We start from the raw sequence: 13,898 nt of genomic DNA, 5'->3' as shown, positions 1-13,898 counted from the left end.
CAATGCTGTGCCTTTCATTCCTGTGGTTTATTCATCCCATAACTGGAAGCCTGTATCTCCCCCTCCATTTCAGCCATTCCATGCCTTCCCTGGCAACCATCAGTATGTTCTCTGTATTTATAGGTCTGATTATGCTTTTCTGTTGTTCATTTGGTTTGTTTTTTAGAGTCCACACATGAGTAAAATCATATAGTATCTATCTTTCTCAGTCTGACTTACTTCATTTAGCATAATATCCTCTAGGTCCTTCCATGTTGTCACAAATGGCATCATCTCATTCTTTCATATGACTATGTAAAAATCCACTGTGCGTGTGTGTGTGTGTGTGTGTGTATACCACATCTTCCTAACCACTCGTCTATTGATGGACATTAGGTTGCTTTCACATCTTGGCTATTGTAAATAATGCCAAGGCTACAATGAACAGAGCGGTACACGTATCTTTTTGAATTAGTGTTTTCGGGCCCCTGGGTGGCTCAGTGGGTTAAAGCCTCTGCCTTCGGCTCAGGTCATGATCTCATGGTCCTGGGATCGAGGCCCGCGTCGGGCTCTCTGCTTGGCGGGGAGCCTGCTTCCTCCTCTCTCTGCCTGCCTCTCTGCCTACTTGTGATCTCTGTCTGTCAAATAAATAAATAAAAATCTTAATAAATAAATAAGAAAGAAAGAAAGAAAGAAAGAAAGAAAGAAAGAAAGAAAGAAAGAAAGAAAGAAAGAAAGAATTAGTGTTTTCATTTTCTTTGGGTAGATATCCAGTAATGAAATTACTAGATCGTATGATATTTCTATTTTTAATTTTTTGAGGAATCTCCATACTGTTTTCCACAGTGGCTGTACCAATTTACATTCCCACCAACAGCAAAAAAGGTTCCTTTTTCTCCACATCCTTGGCAACACTTATTTCTTGACTTTTTAATTTTAGCCTTTCTGACAGGTGTAAGGTGATTTATCACTGTGGTTCCAATTTGCATTTTCCTGATGATTACTGATATTGAGCACCTTTTCATGTGTCTACTGGCAATCTGTACGTCTTCTTTGCAAAAATTTATTTTCAGGTCTTTTCAGGTCCTCTGCCTACTTTTTCACTGGACTTTTTGGTGGGGCTGCTGAAATGTATAAGGTCTTCATATATTTTAGATATTAATCCTTCAGTGTCTTCAATTTTAAAATACTGTAAATAGGGGCGCCTGGGTGGCTCAGTGGGTTAAAGCCTCTGTCTTTGGCTCAGTTCATGATCTCAGGATCCTGAGATCAAGCCCCACACTGGGCTCTCTGTTCAGCGGGGAGCCTGCTTCCCCCCCTCTCTCTCTGCCTGCCTCTCTGCCTACTTGTGATCTCTGTCTGCCAAATAAATAAAATCTTTTAAATAAATAAAATACTGTAAATAGTATCACAGAGAACATCCATTATGCCCATTCCTTGTACCCTCATTATCCCTTCCAGAACCACTGCAATGGCTTCATAAATATTATCATTTTTGTCTGATTTTTAAAAAAACAACCAGGGTCAGTGGGGAGGGATAGGGTAGTTAGGTTATGGACACTGAGGAGGGTCGTACTACGGTAAGTGCTGTGATTTGTGTAAGACTGATGATTCACAGACCTGTATCCCTAAGCAAATAATAGATTATAGATTAGTAAAAAAAAACAAAACAAAAAACAACAAGAACAACAAAACAAAACAAACCATGAAAGACAGATTTTTCTAATGTTAAATCTTTCCATTTTCCATTTTGGTTTTAATTTTTTTTAATTATAAGCAGAAAATTAAGGACTGCCAGATTGTTGCTTCTGACCCATACCTTTCGCCTCACTTGGTCATGAATAACTATTAGTTATTTCCCAAACCAAATCCACCTTCAAAGTTAAAACTTTGTGTCAACAAATTTTCAAAAGAATCTGACAGAAGTTCTAAAGATAATCTCCAAAGAAGTCCCAGAAACATTCTGTTTGTTTTGTTTTGAGCAATGACAGTATCATTAGAAAAAGGAACACAGGGCGCCTGGGTGGCTCAGTGGTTAAGCCGCTGCCTTCGGCTCAGGTCATGATCTCAGGGTCCTGGGATCGAGTCCCGCATCGAGCTCTCTGCTCAGCAGGGAGCCTGCTTCCTCCTCTCTCTCTCTCTCTCTCTGCCTGCCTCTCTGCCTACTTGTGATTTCTCTCTGTCAAATAAATAAATAAAATCTTAAAAAAAAAAAAAAAAGAAAAAGAAAAAGGAACACAGTGTTTGCTGGTACCCAGTAAATGGCTGCTCAATAAGTTAATGAAGTAAACCAATAAATGAGATGGTAAGTGGATCATAAATTCTCAATTATTTGTTTTTAAAAAATAAATTGTATTCTCCAAAGCATAAATTAAAACCAATGGATGGAAAGTTATTCCAGAAAACTATTCTCTTCTCTCAGAGCTGTCCAAAGATGGCACAAGCTGCCTCAGAAGCTATGGATTGGGTTGTTGGCACAGGCTGTTTGAACACTTGACAGCAATATGTAAAGACAAGATGAAAAAGAGCAGCCATGTGGAGAAGCAGAGGGAAAAAAGCCCAGTCTCTGCAGCTAGACAGATTTAGATTCTAATTCTAATCCCTCATCACCTCATTTTAGCTGAGTAACCTCAAACTAGTTACTTAACCCCACTGAGGCCAATCTCCTAAACTATAAACCATCTTGCAAGGCTATAAGATCAGGGATATTTTCATTCACTCAGTAAATACTTACGTATAAGTATTGTGCTAAGGGACGCCTGGGTGGCTCAGTTGGTTAAGCGGCTGCCTTCGGCTCAAGTCATGATCCCAGGGTCCTGGGATGTCCCAAGTCAGGCTCCTTGCTCGGCGGGGAGCCTGCTTCTGCCTCTGCCTGCCTCTCTGTTTGCCTGTGCTCACTCTCTCTCCCTCTGTCTCTGACAAATAAATAAATAAAATCTTTAAAAAAAAAAAAAAAGTATTGTGCTAAGATCTGGGGATCCTAAACAATACATAGGCCTGTCCTCGAGGATACTAAAGTCTATTATGACAGAGAAGAATATTAAAATAGGCGATCACAGTGCTGTGTGTTAACAGTTCCCACAGGCATAGTATAAGACCTAAGCAGAACCCCTAACCCAGGGCCTAACTAAATTTCAGGCTGGTCAGAGACGGCTTCTTGGGAGATTTAAAATTGTAAGAAGAATAGGAACCTACTGAGACAGACAAGCAAACTGCATGTGCAAAGTCCTGGAGCTGACAGAAAGCATTAATTACACTCCTGGAATGGCTATAGTTTGATATGGCAGCAGCCCAGAGACAAGAGGCTAGAAGAGAACCTAGAAAAGTGAACAGGACTGGACAAGACTAAGATACTAGAACTTTATTCTGAGGACAACAGCGAGCCACTGAAGAGCTTTATGCATGGGACTGGCACAATCAGAATTACCCTTTTAAAAGATCATTTCAGGTTCAGTCTGGAAAAACAGACAGGGTGGGAGCATGAGAACTCCACAGAGCAGCAGGGGAAACAAAGACCCTGTGTCATCTAGTTACTGGAAAATGTGGTAGTGCAGATGTTGAGTAGATAAATGGGAAATATTAAGAAGATAAAAAATCATTAAGACCAGTGGTTAATAATCCCTGTAGAATAACAACACTGTGACTGATAAATAGCAAGTGCTCTAAGAAAATGGTAGCTGCTAGTATCATCATTGACATTGGCAACTGGGTTAGATGACCTTTGGAAATCACTTTGATCCCGAAGAGTCTGTGCGACTTTGGAGACGTATGCTGTACGTTCCCAGACAAATCCTTTCCTACTATTGGCCAAGCTGTCTTATACAAAAAGATTCGTTTTTTACTCATAAACTCTCTACATCAGAACTGTTCAACTGGGCCCCACTACGTACTAGTCATAATATGAAATGCTTATTAGATGTTCTCACAAACAGGGTTTTGTGGCCAAGTAAGTTCAAGAAACACCGCATTATGCATCCTCTCTCTTGAAGGGTCATAAGGCACATCAACAAGCAGGCTCTGAATACTAATTCTGCAGTAAAGAAATACATTTCACTTTACTGTCAAGGATCCTTTTCCAACTCCAGAGAACATTTATTACATTGTATAAGAACTCATGTTCAGACATTGTATAAGAACTCATGTTCAGGGGCGCCTGGGTGGCTCAGTGGGTTAAGCCTCTGCCTTAGGCTCAGGTCATGATCTCAGGGTCCTGGGATCAAGCCCACATCGGGCTCTCTGCTCTGCAGGGAGTCTGCTTCCCCCACCCCCCTTTGCCTGCTGCTCTGCCTACTTGTAATCTGTGTCAAAAAAATAAATAAAATCTTTAAAAAAATAAAAAAACTCATGTTCAATGAAACAGCTTAGGAAATGCTGCTCTAAAGTGCCTTACAGATTTTAGTGGAATGAAAAGATTATAGGCCACCTTCCAAAATGGCTGGAGTTTTACACACATTATGGCATTTCCCTTTTAATTTAGTCCTACTGAAAATACATTAAATATCACCATAAATAGCAATCCTCTGGCTCCCAAATTATCGCCAGCCAAGTGTGCTTTGCTTTTTTAAAAGGCCACAACTTTGTGTCATGATAACGAGCAAATTCTAAGCTACTTACCCTTCGGGGTACAGTAATAATTTTTAAGACAGTTAAGAATGACAAAGATGTTCAACTGCTCAGTTGCATGTAGTTCACTTTCCTCTTTTCTATGAACGATCACGCCACTAGTGAGGGGTATGTTTTCTTAACACTAGACAAAGAATCTTACTTCATATAGATCCCTAGACAATGTGCAGCTTCTGAGAGCAGGGGTAACAATAACAGAAACTGTGAAAACCTTCAGTACAGTAGTCTCCCTTTATCTAGAGGCGATGCAGTCCATGACCCCCCACCACCCAGTGGATGCCTGAAACTGCGGGTAGTACAGAACCCTATATACATTATGTTTCTTCCTATACTACATATCCATGATGGAAGTTTAATTTATAAATTAGGCACAGTAAAGAGATCAATAACTAGTAATAAAATAGAAAAATTATAATAATATACTGTTACGTGAATGTGGTCTCTCTCAACATCTCTTACTGTTCTGCACTCACCCTTCTTGTGATGATGTGAGATGATAAAAGGCTGGTGTGATCAGATGAAGTGAGGGGAATGACCGGCATTGTGATGTGGCGTTAGGCTACTACCGATCTTCTGACAATAATCAGAAGGATCATCTGCTTCTGGACCACGGATGACCGCAGTAACTGAAACCATGGAAAGCGAAACTGCAGAAAATGGGTGGGACTGCTGTAACTCTAATAGATTTAAGCCAATGACATCACACAAACTATTCTATACTCCAATATCATTTCTTATGAGTCACTGAAGCATTTATTGAAAGATTGCTCAAGATCACTGTTTATAGCTCACTCCCATGAATGTATTTAAGATTCTTTTTTTTCCCAAAGATTTTATTTATTTGACAGAGAGAGGCACAGAGAGGGAACACAAGCAGGGGGACGGTGAGAGAGGGAAAGGCAGGCTTTCCACTGAGCAGGGAGCCCGATGAGGGGCTCCATCCCAGGACCCTGGGATCATGACCAGAGCTGAAGGCAGACGCTTAACGACTGAGCCACTCAGGTGCCCCTAAGATTAATTCTTGAATCTGACCTAACAATATATTGTTGATTTTAAATGGAGAGTATTCATCTAAATAAGACACTTTATATATCTTGGACATGAAGATTTGAACCTTTGAGTTAAACCTATTCTAATGGAAACATTCAAATACAAAGGTTTGCCTAGTCCCTCCCTCTGAACCGCACCTGAAGTTTATCCATTAGAAAGGTCTCATTATATAAAAGTACACTGAATTTAGAAGTAATCCGTCTGCAGACAAGTAAAATTTTTTTTTTTAAGATTTTCTTTTAAAGCAATCTCCACACTCAATGTGGGGCTCAAAGCCACAACCCTGAGATCAAGGGTCACACACTTCACCCACTAAGCCAGTTTGGCACCCCCAAACAAATAAGGACTTGAACCAAAATAGAAAATACAACTTCCATGCTGAAAATGAACATAGATGTTGCCTCACTGTTATCAGGTACATCACTGCTAAAACATGGAGAAGTGTGGGAAGGGTGCAGCAAATTTTGCAACCTGGCAAAAATTTCTGCAGGCAGAGAAATTTTTTCCTGAACCATCCCACAACGTTGTCTTCTGCTTACTTCAAAGAAAATGTTACCCAGGTGACTAGAAACCAAACTGACAGTCTTACTTCAACTGACAATTTCTACAATTAGAAAAATTGTTAAATGACTATAATGCAAATCTCTTTCTGGACTGAAGGATAAAACTGGTTGTTCTGATTTCAATAAATTATTGCTATTTGGCAAATACAGAAAAGTTCTCATCTCATCGAAATCACTACCACTCAGCACCTGAGGATTAACAGAGCAATCAGGAAACAACCTAACCCTGAAATAAATGATCCTACTACTTGATACATTCAAAAACATAGACTAGTAATAATCTAGATCCTCTGTAAATCAGCTCCTAAGCCACAACAACATAACTAAATTAGGTTATTTCTTTCATGCCAATGGTTGCTCCCTCATGCAGAAATCTTATCATACATAAAAGAGTAGGTAATTACAAAAGGCTCCTCGTTAGGGAAGCTCTAAGAGGCCGAAAGGACAGATTTTATGCTGTTTTAAAGAGAAGATGATGTGTCCTCTCACTTACTAAGGTCTGCTTGGTGACAGGCACCTACCATATGCTACTGTATTCATTTTTCATAACTACTCTGTAAGATAGGTGTCACTACCACTACTTTACACAGGAAGAAACTAAGGCTTAGACCGGTTAAGAAACTGACCCCCAGCTCAAACAGAGGGTAACCGCATTGCAGAAGAATTCTTTCCCAGGTCTGACTCCAGCGTCAGCAACTACACTACCCCCTCCCATCAGCACTTTTTGGCCAAAGTATTTTAAATCCATTTCCTCCAACAATTAATCTACTTAAATTATGTTAGGTGCTTTCAGTCTCTGGGAAAATACTGAAATGACCTTGTAGTCTTCCTAACTAGTCACAGCACATGCATGAAAAACTGAATAAACAAAATGAAAAGAGAGCCTGGAATACATCAGATAACTCACAGTCTGCTTTGAGCACAAGAAACTGAATGGAAAAGAACAACTTGCTGGCTAAGGAATGTTCCTCTTAGGTTGTATGCCTGAGGCTGGAATGAACCTCAAGAAGGTCATCTGTGACCTTAATAATGTCCTCTGCATTCTCCCTCCTATGAATGAGGCACCTTGTCAAAACAAAGGTGCCTTAGAGTCCTCACCATCATCAAGTCAATGTTTCCATAGAAGAGGCAAAGCTGCCCAGTGGAATGAGCACAGGACTAGGAAACCAGTAATCTGGGTTAGACTTGACTCTCCCCTAGCATAGCCAAGTGACCTTGTCAAGGTCATCACACTCTTCAGGGCCTCTGCACAAAGCATGTGCCTGAGAAAAACCAAAAAAGCTACTTCTTGATCCAAGATGCAAGTATTTTTTTCTTTTTTTTTTTAAAAAAAAGAGAGAGAGAGAGAAGGAGATGAACGCAAGCAGAGGGTGTGGGAGAGAGAGAATAGGCTTCCCATGGAGCAGGGAGCCCTTCTCAGGGCTCAATCCCAGGACCCTGGGACCATGACCTGAGCCGAAGGCAGACGCTTAACTACTGAGCCACCCAGGCATCCCTCTCCTAATGTTTTATGGTGTCCAGAGAACACAAGTGTTTGGGGCACCTGGGTGTCTCAGTCAGTTAAGTATCCAACTCTTGATTTAAGCTCAGGTCATGACCTCAATTGTGGTCTCGGGGTGATGGCACTGCGCCTCATGTCAGCTCCACACTCAGCCTGGAGTCCGCTTGAGAGTCTCACTCTCCTTTTCCCTCTGCCCCACCACCCCCGCTTTCATGCTCTCTCTCTAAATAAATAAAATCTTTAAAAAAAAAATTTTCTCCCTCTCGCCTCCCCCTTCATGCATTTGTACTCTCTTTCAAAAAAGAACAAACGAAAGAACGAACAAACTCAGTATTTAAAATTAAGGATTCCACAAATTTTGTAAGAATTCAGACTGTAATGGAGTTATAGACTGATGCTTAAATCTGGGCTCTGTCACTTTATGTGACCTTGAGCAAATTACTTAACTTCTCAGTTTCTTCACACCTAAAAATGCAGGTGGTAATAGTATCTACCACATAACACGTGTGAATAATACACATAATACATTTATACCCTAGCTGGTACAATATAATCACTCAATAAAAAGTAGTAACTATAATATCATTCCTGAGTTTGATTCATAGATTTTTAGTGTTTCATTACCTCTAAACTAAGAGATGTGGATTTCAAAATTGCCTCAAAAAGCAACTAGCACCAGCTCAAGTCACTTTGCCTCCACTTCTCTGTAAGTGGGGATAAGAAACCCCTGCATCTTTTCTAGTACAATGAATCAATTTTGACCAAATGGAAAAGATATACATGTAAATGAGATAACAGAATTGTTATAAGGATTTAGATAACAAAACAGGGATACAGTCTGTTAAGTATTAAACATTAGTATGAGTCTACTTAGAAGGCAAAGTTGATGTTCTCAAGTTACGATGTTAAACATAAACTCAGACCTACTCAGACCTCCTAGGAGTTCGAGATTTCGAGGGTGGTTAATTCCTGGTGATAAAAAGCCCAGAACTGGCCATAGAGTAAAGAGCTAATGGGAATGAAGATGATCTCGGTGGTGTTGAAGAACAGATAGTTAAGAAATGTTTGCTGAATAAAAAACAATTATGTGCATGCTTGTTTTTGCAAACTTGTCTATATTTACTAAAAAAGAAACTAAGTTAGGGTGCCTGGGTGGCTCAGTGGGTTAAAGCCTCTGTCTTCAGCTCAGGTCATGACCCCAGGGTCCTGGGATTGAGACCCACATCAGGCTCTCCGCTCAGCGGGGAGCCTGCTTCCCCTTCTCTCTCTCTCTGCCTGCCTCTCTGCCTACTTGTTATCTTTGTCAAATAAATAAATAAAATCTTTTTAAAAATTAAAAAAAAGAAGAAACTAAGTTATGGATGTCATAATATTCTTCATATTCAACTAACTTAATGATTGAGTCAAACAAAGTTAGATGACCCGTGTACAAAATGCATGGCAAGCCCTATTTCCCCTTGTTCTTTTCACTCTTATCTTCCACACTACCATGTAATTGCAAATAAAAGGGAGGAGACCCTCACCTAATTGTATCAAATCACAAAGCAACTCAGACTTCCAGTTTGCTAGTCTCCTCTTGCAACCTAAATTATTTAAAGATTTCCATGCAAATACTAGAACTGCAAATAATTTTTTGCATCCAGTTTTAATTTTACATGTAATTTAGGATAAGCATCTACTAGATTAACTATCCCACATTTTGAAGAAGGCACCAGGCTTCCAGACATGTCCCAGTGTTTGGAGACATCTTAAAGAAGTAGTGATATCTGAAAATGCTCCCAAATGAGTTCTTATACACTTGGTACTTCCTCACTCCTTGGCATTAACCATTTCCATATACAGAGAGACTATGTCATCAATTTTCTTAAGCTTGATTTTAAAGAATGAGATTCTTAAACTTTCTGTACATATTTTTCCCTATTATCTACCTGGCTTCAGAAAAAAACCAACAGTTTACTTTGTAAATCTTTCTCTATACAATAGAAATCAACAGATATGATTTAAATACCTAGCTGAAGAAACTGTATTTTATACAGTTCCTATTCTGTGGTCTGAATCTTTAAAACAGCACAACAAATTCTTGTTAATTATATTTTCCCCACTCAATATACTCCTAACACTCAGCAACCAAAGAAAGATGACCCACTTTGAAATATTAACACTATCTGGAAGTTTGACTAGTCATGTTTATACCGATAGCAGGACATGGCAGTTAAAACTACAGGTTTCGGCATCAAACAACTTTGATTCGAACCCCAGTTCAACACTGGACAAGCTACATAAACTCTGTGATCCTCAATTTTCTCATCTCCAACATGGGAATGACAAAGTCTACTTAACAAAAATTGGGTGGTAAGTGTACCCCAAAATGTCAACTCCCTTCCTCTACTACTTTCCCTTTCTCTCTTGAAAATTTTGTTGCATTCACATAAAATGGACCAAATTTGAAAAGCAGAGAAGTTTGTTTTGTTTTGTTTTAAGATTTTTATTTGTTTATTTGACAGGCAAAGATCAGAAGTAGGCAGAGAGGCAGGTAGAGAGAGAGGAGGAAGCAGGCTCCTGGCCAAGCAGAGAGCCTGATGTGGGGCTCCATCCCAGGATCCTGGGATCATGACCTGAGCTGAAGGCAGAGGCTTTAACTCACTGAGCCACCCAGGCGCTCCCCAGAGAAGTTTCTTGAAATTGGTATGAATACAGATGTATAACACCTAACTAAAGCTAGAAAGGACCACCTAACATATACAAGGAAAAACAAATTAGGAAGCACAGAGGTTTAACACAAATATGTTTCCATGAACCCCAAACCTTGGGAAGAGCAAATGTAGAACAATTCATTACAATAAAATGGAAAGTGATAAAATACCCCCAAGCTAACTCTAACAACTCTTGACTAAAACAAGTTTTGAAATACAAACCAGAAAGTGCTGGTAAGTTCTGTAACTCATGGCAAGATGCAAGAAACTAGTTTATTCTCCTTCCAAGCTGCTTATTTAAAAAAAAAAAAAAAATTTAAGTGCACATGAGGGTGGGTGTACTTTTTAGGCATATATAAAAGAAAACAAGTAAGCCAGGTCCAGCATCTCTGTTAAGCTCTGTCTTTGACTAAAGAGGAACCTAGCAATATCTCTTCAACAAATAAATGCCAAGTATCTAATATCTGCTAGAAAATGTAGCCTTTAGAAACCCAGCCCTCACATGTATCCTTTCTAATGCAGAAAAACTTTATACAATGTCTTAAAACTAGCCGCATAGTCCTGCGACCCAATAATCTATAATTGCTCCCTTACTATAATTCCCAAGTCTGAAAGTGTTTCCCATTTCAGATGGGGAAATGTTTCACACTTCCTCATTCCTACAGATCCGTCACTACTTAATGCTGTGTCTTTTAAGCTTGGTACAGTTTTTAACACCCGGCACCAATAAGGGTCCCTCTCCCAGGCTGGTTCTGTTTTCTCCTTATATCACATATCAGACCTGGTAACTGAAACCTCGGTTTCAATGCTGGCATTCTCCAGCAAAATCCCCATCTGATCCTATAGCTTAGATAGGTTCCTAACGTCCTGACGCCCCTTCCTCCTATACCATGCCCTTCAGACCTGGCATCCGTGGACATCGCGGTCACTGACAAACTGTCTTAAACTCCAGTCTACCTTAACTATAGAAAACAAACTGATGGTTATCAGGGAGGAGGCACGTCAGGGGATGGCTGAAATACGTGATGGGGATTAAGGAATACAGTCACTACATTATACACCTGAAACTAAAGTAACACCGGATGTATGTTAACTATGCCGGATAAAAGGCAACAAAACAAAACGGCCCTCCAAGTCTAGCTCTCTTGGCTCTCAAACACCCCCTCAGCCTCTAACTCAGGTTTCAGGGTTTCCAAGCCTGGCAGCCTTGGAGCTTATATGCCCTTATACTAGGCCACGAGGGTACCTCTGGATTGGGAGTGCCACTCACTCCCGGCCGTGAGCAGACTATCCTCGAAGTACCTGCCAGACCATAGACCTGTCTTCCTCCTTAAGGTCTCTAAGCTCGCCCCCAGCCTCCACCCTATGCCTGCATGGAAGGGGGTCACTACCCTGCTGCCCAAGCCCGAGACGCGCGCATCCCTGCAGCCTCGGATTCCTTCATCACCCCCAAGGCCGGAGCCAGCGCGACCAATAAGGTGCCAGGTCCGCGGCCTCCCCGCCACCGACCAATCACGAGCGAGCCCCCCCGCAGTCGCCTTCCGCCAATGGGAGAAAGCCCGCGGGCCGGGCCGACGAGGCGCACGGACCCCAGGAGCGCGACGGCGGCGACAGCGGCGAGCCCGGCGAGAACACAACATGGCGGCGGGCAGGCCGGACCGAACTACAGCAGCGGCCGCGAGAGGGAAGTGAGGTCTCCGCCGAAGGCGGGAAGCGCTGCCCCTCCCCCCGCCGCTGCCGCTCGCCTCTCACCCTCCCTCCCACAGACGCTCCCGCACACTCACACGCCTCTGCTCAGGAGTCCAGGGAAGAGCAGGAGCCGCCCCCACGCTCCTGCGGAGTCGGGCAGTGCAGAGGCCTGGGCACGGCGGAGGGGAGGGGGAAGCGTGCGTCACGGAGAACGGAGCGCGCGCAAAGCGGGGGCACAAACAAGATGGCGGCCACGCCGTTTGCACCGTCTCCCCCCCCCCTTCCCCTCCCCCTCCCTTGGCGCCTTGACTCCCTGTATCTTGAAATGCGCAGAAGCTGAGTTGTTTGAATTCTCGCGAGAATTAGGAAGGGCGGCGACCTGCGGAGGTGGAATGAGATCAGAGAGCCTTCTGACCCCACCCCTTTCTAGGGGATCCGGAGGCGTTGCCTGGTGAAGTCCACCGGGCGGTCTACGCTTGTGGGCCTTTGATGTGGTGCGCACACTGAATGTTAAATACGTCTTTTGAGTTTTGGCCTTTGGTTTGGTTTTGTTTTGTTTTGTTTTGTTTTGTTTTGTTTTGTTTTGTTTTGTTTAATTTGGGACGAAAGAGAGCAGTCGGACGAAGGACGACATGGGGATGCCAGATTATGGGCGCCGCTAAAGAAAATAGCTACTAGTACCATAAAAGGGGATTTAACACCAAAACTGTAAAATGATATACTCCAGGGTAAAGAAAAGCACCTCCTATGAATTAATAGCGTGTAACCTTACGTCGACATAAACACTGCTTTTCTCTGAATGCAGTTTAAAGCTTCCATCAAGACAATTGAAAACCCCATGAGTATTACCTTATCTCTTTAATCTCTACAACCAGTAGTATTTCTGTTTTGCAGATAAAGCTGATGCTCAAAAGGATTAAATAACTTGGTCAAACTCCCATAAGTGTCAAAACTCAATACCAGTAGTTCCAAAACCTGTGGATGAATTATCTACTTTGAGCCAATAGGTTAGGTGTAAGCACTGAGAGAAATGAAACTGCTTTTGTTGCTGGTTACCTTTAATTTTTTAAATGACCTTGGAGACTTTTTGAGACTTGGGTTGCAGGAGTCTTCAACAATATAATAAACACTATTATTATTTCTTTCCTTTGAGTGTATGACTGTGATGATAAAGGCGTTAAGTATACTGGAATAGCCCTCGACATGAATTCAGGAAAACTGTTTCCAAATCCAACCTGAATAAATCTCACTTGAGGCACTCAATAAATATTTGATGAATGAATGAACAAAACCTGACTAGCTATAAGACACCTGACTTTGCTGAGTCTCGATTTCTTCATCTGTAAAATGATCTAATTCCTACCTCCTGGGAGTGTTGGGGAGATTGAATGAAATAGTGTAAAAGAGAGTGCTTTGGAAATTGCAGAAGTGTCAAGGAAGTTAGTGTTAATGATGACATTTTCATACATGAGAAATGGCATAAAAAAGTCAAAACAGACTCAAAATAAATAGTGTGTTAAGATAATAGAAAGATGAGCTAGCTAATGGGAAAAGCTAAGTGAGTCTCTAAAATACTGAGTTAATTATTGCATATATTTTGTTACAAAAGATGTAAAAATGTGTAGGAATCAGCACGAATTAGTATTATTAGATTTTACTGTTATAATTGTCAACGGCACATAGGGGCTGCAGTCAGTTTCTCTCTAAGAGCCTGGAAATCAGGTTGCCCTCAGAATTAAACTAATAAGAATTTATGAAGATAAAATCAGCCAAAAGTAATCACAAGCATATTTAACAAGT

General features: G+C 41.3%; 1 protein-coding gene across 3 annotated transcripts in view; it reads right to left on the bottom strand.

Moving 5' to 3' along the window:
- Positions 1-13,384, bottom strand: part of NFYC (nuclear transcription factor Y subunit gamma) — a 69,725-nt gene extending 56,341 nt beyond the window's left edge. For all 3 annotated transcript variants that reach the window (XM_082687095.1, XM_082687100.1, XM_082687093.1), the window contains exon 1: positions 12,194-13,384. The gene's annotated coding sequence lies outside the window, so the exon portion shown is untranslated. The remainder of the gene's footprint in view (positions 1-12,193) is intronic.
- Between the last annotated feature and the right edge of the window lie 514 nt (positions 13,385-13,898).

This window comes from Mustela nivalis, assembly GCF_964662115.1.
Source record: "Mustela nivalis genome assembly, chromosome: 10".
Lineage (NCBI taxonomy): Eukaryota > Metazoa > Chordata > Mammalia > Carnivora > Mustelidae > Mustela > Mustela nivalis.
This window is presented reverse-complemented; position numbering and strand designations above follow the sequence as displayed.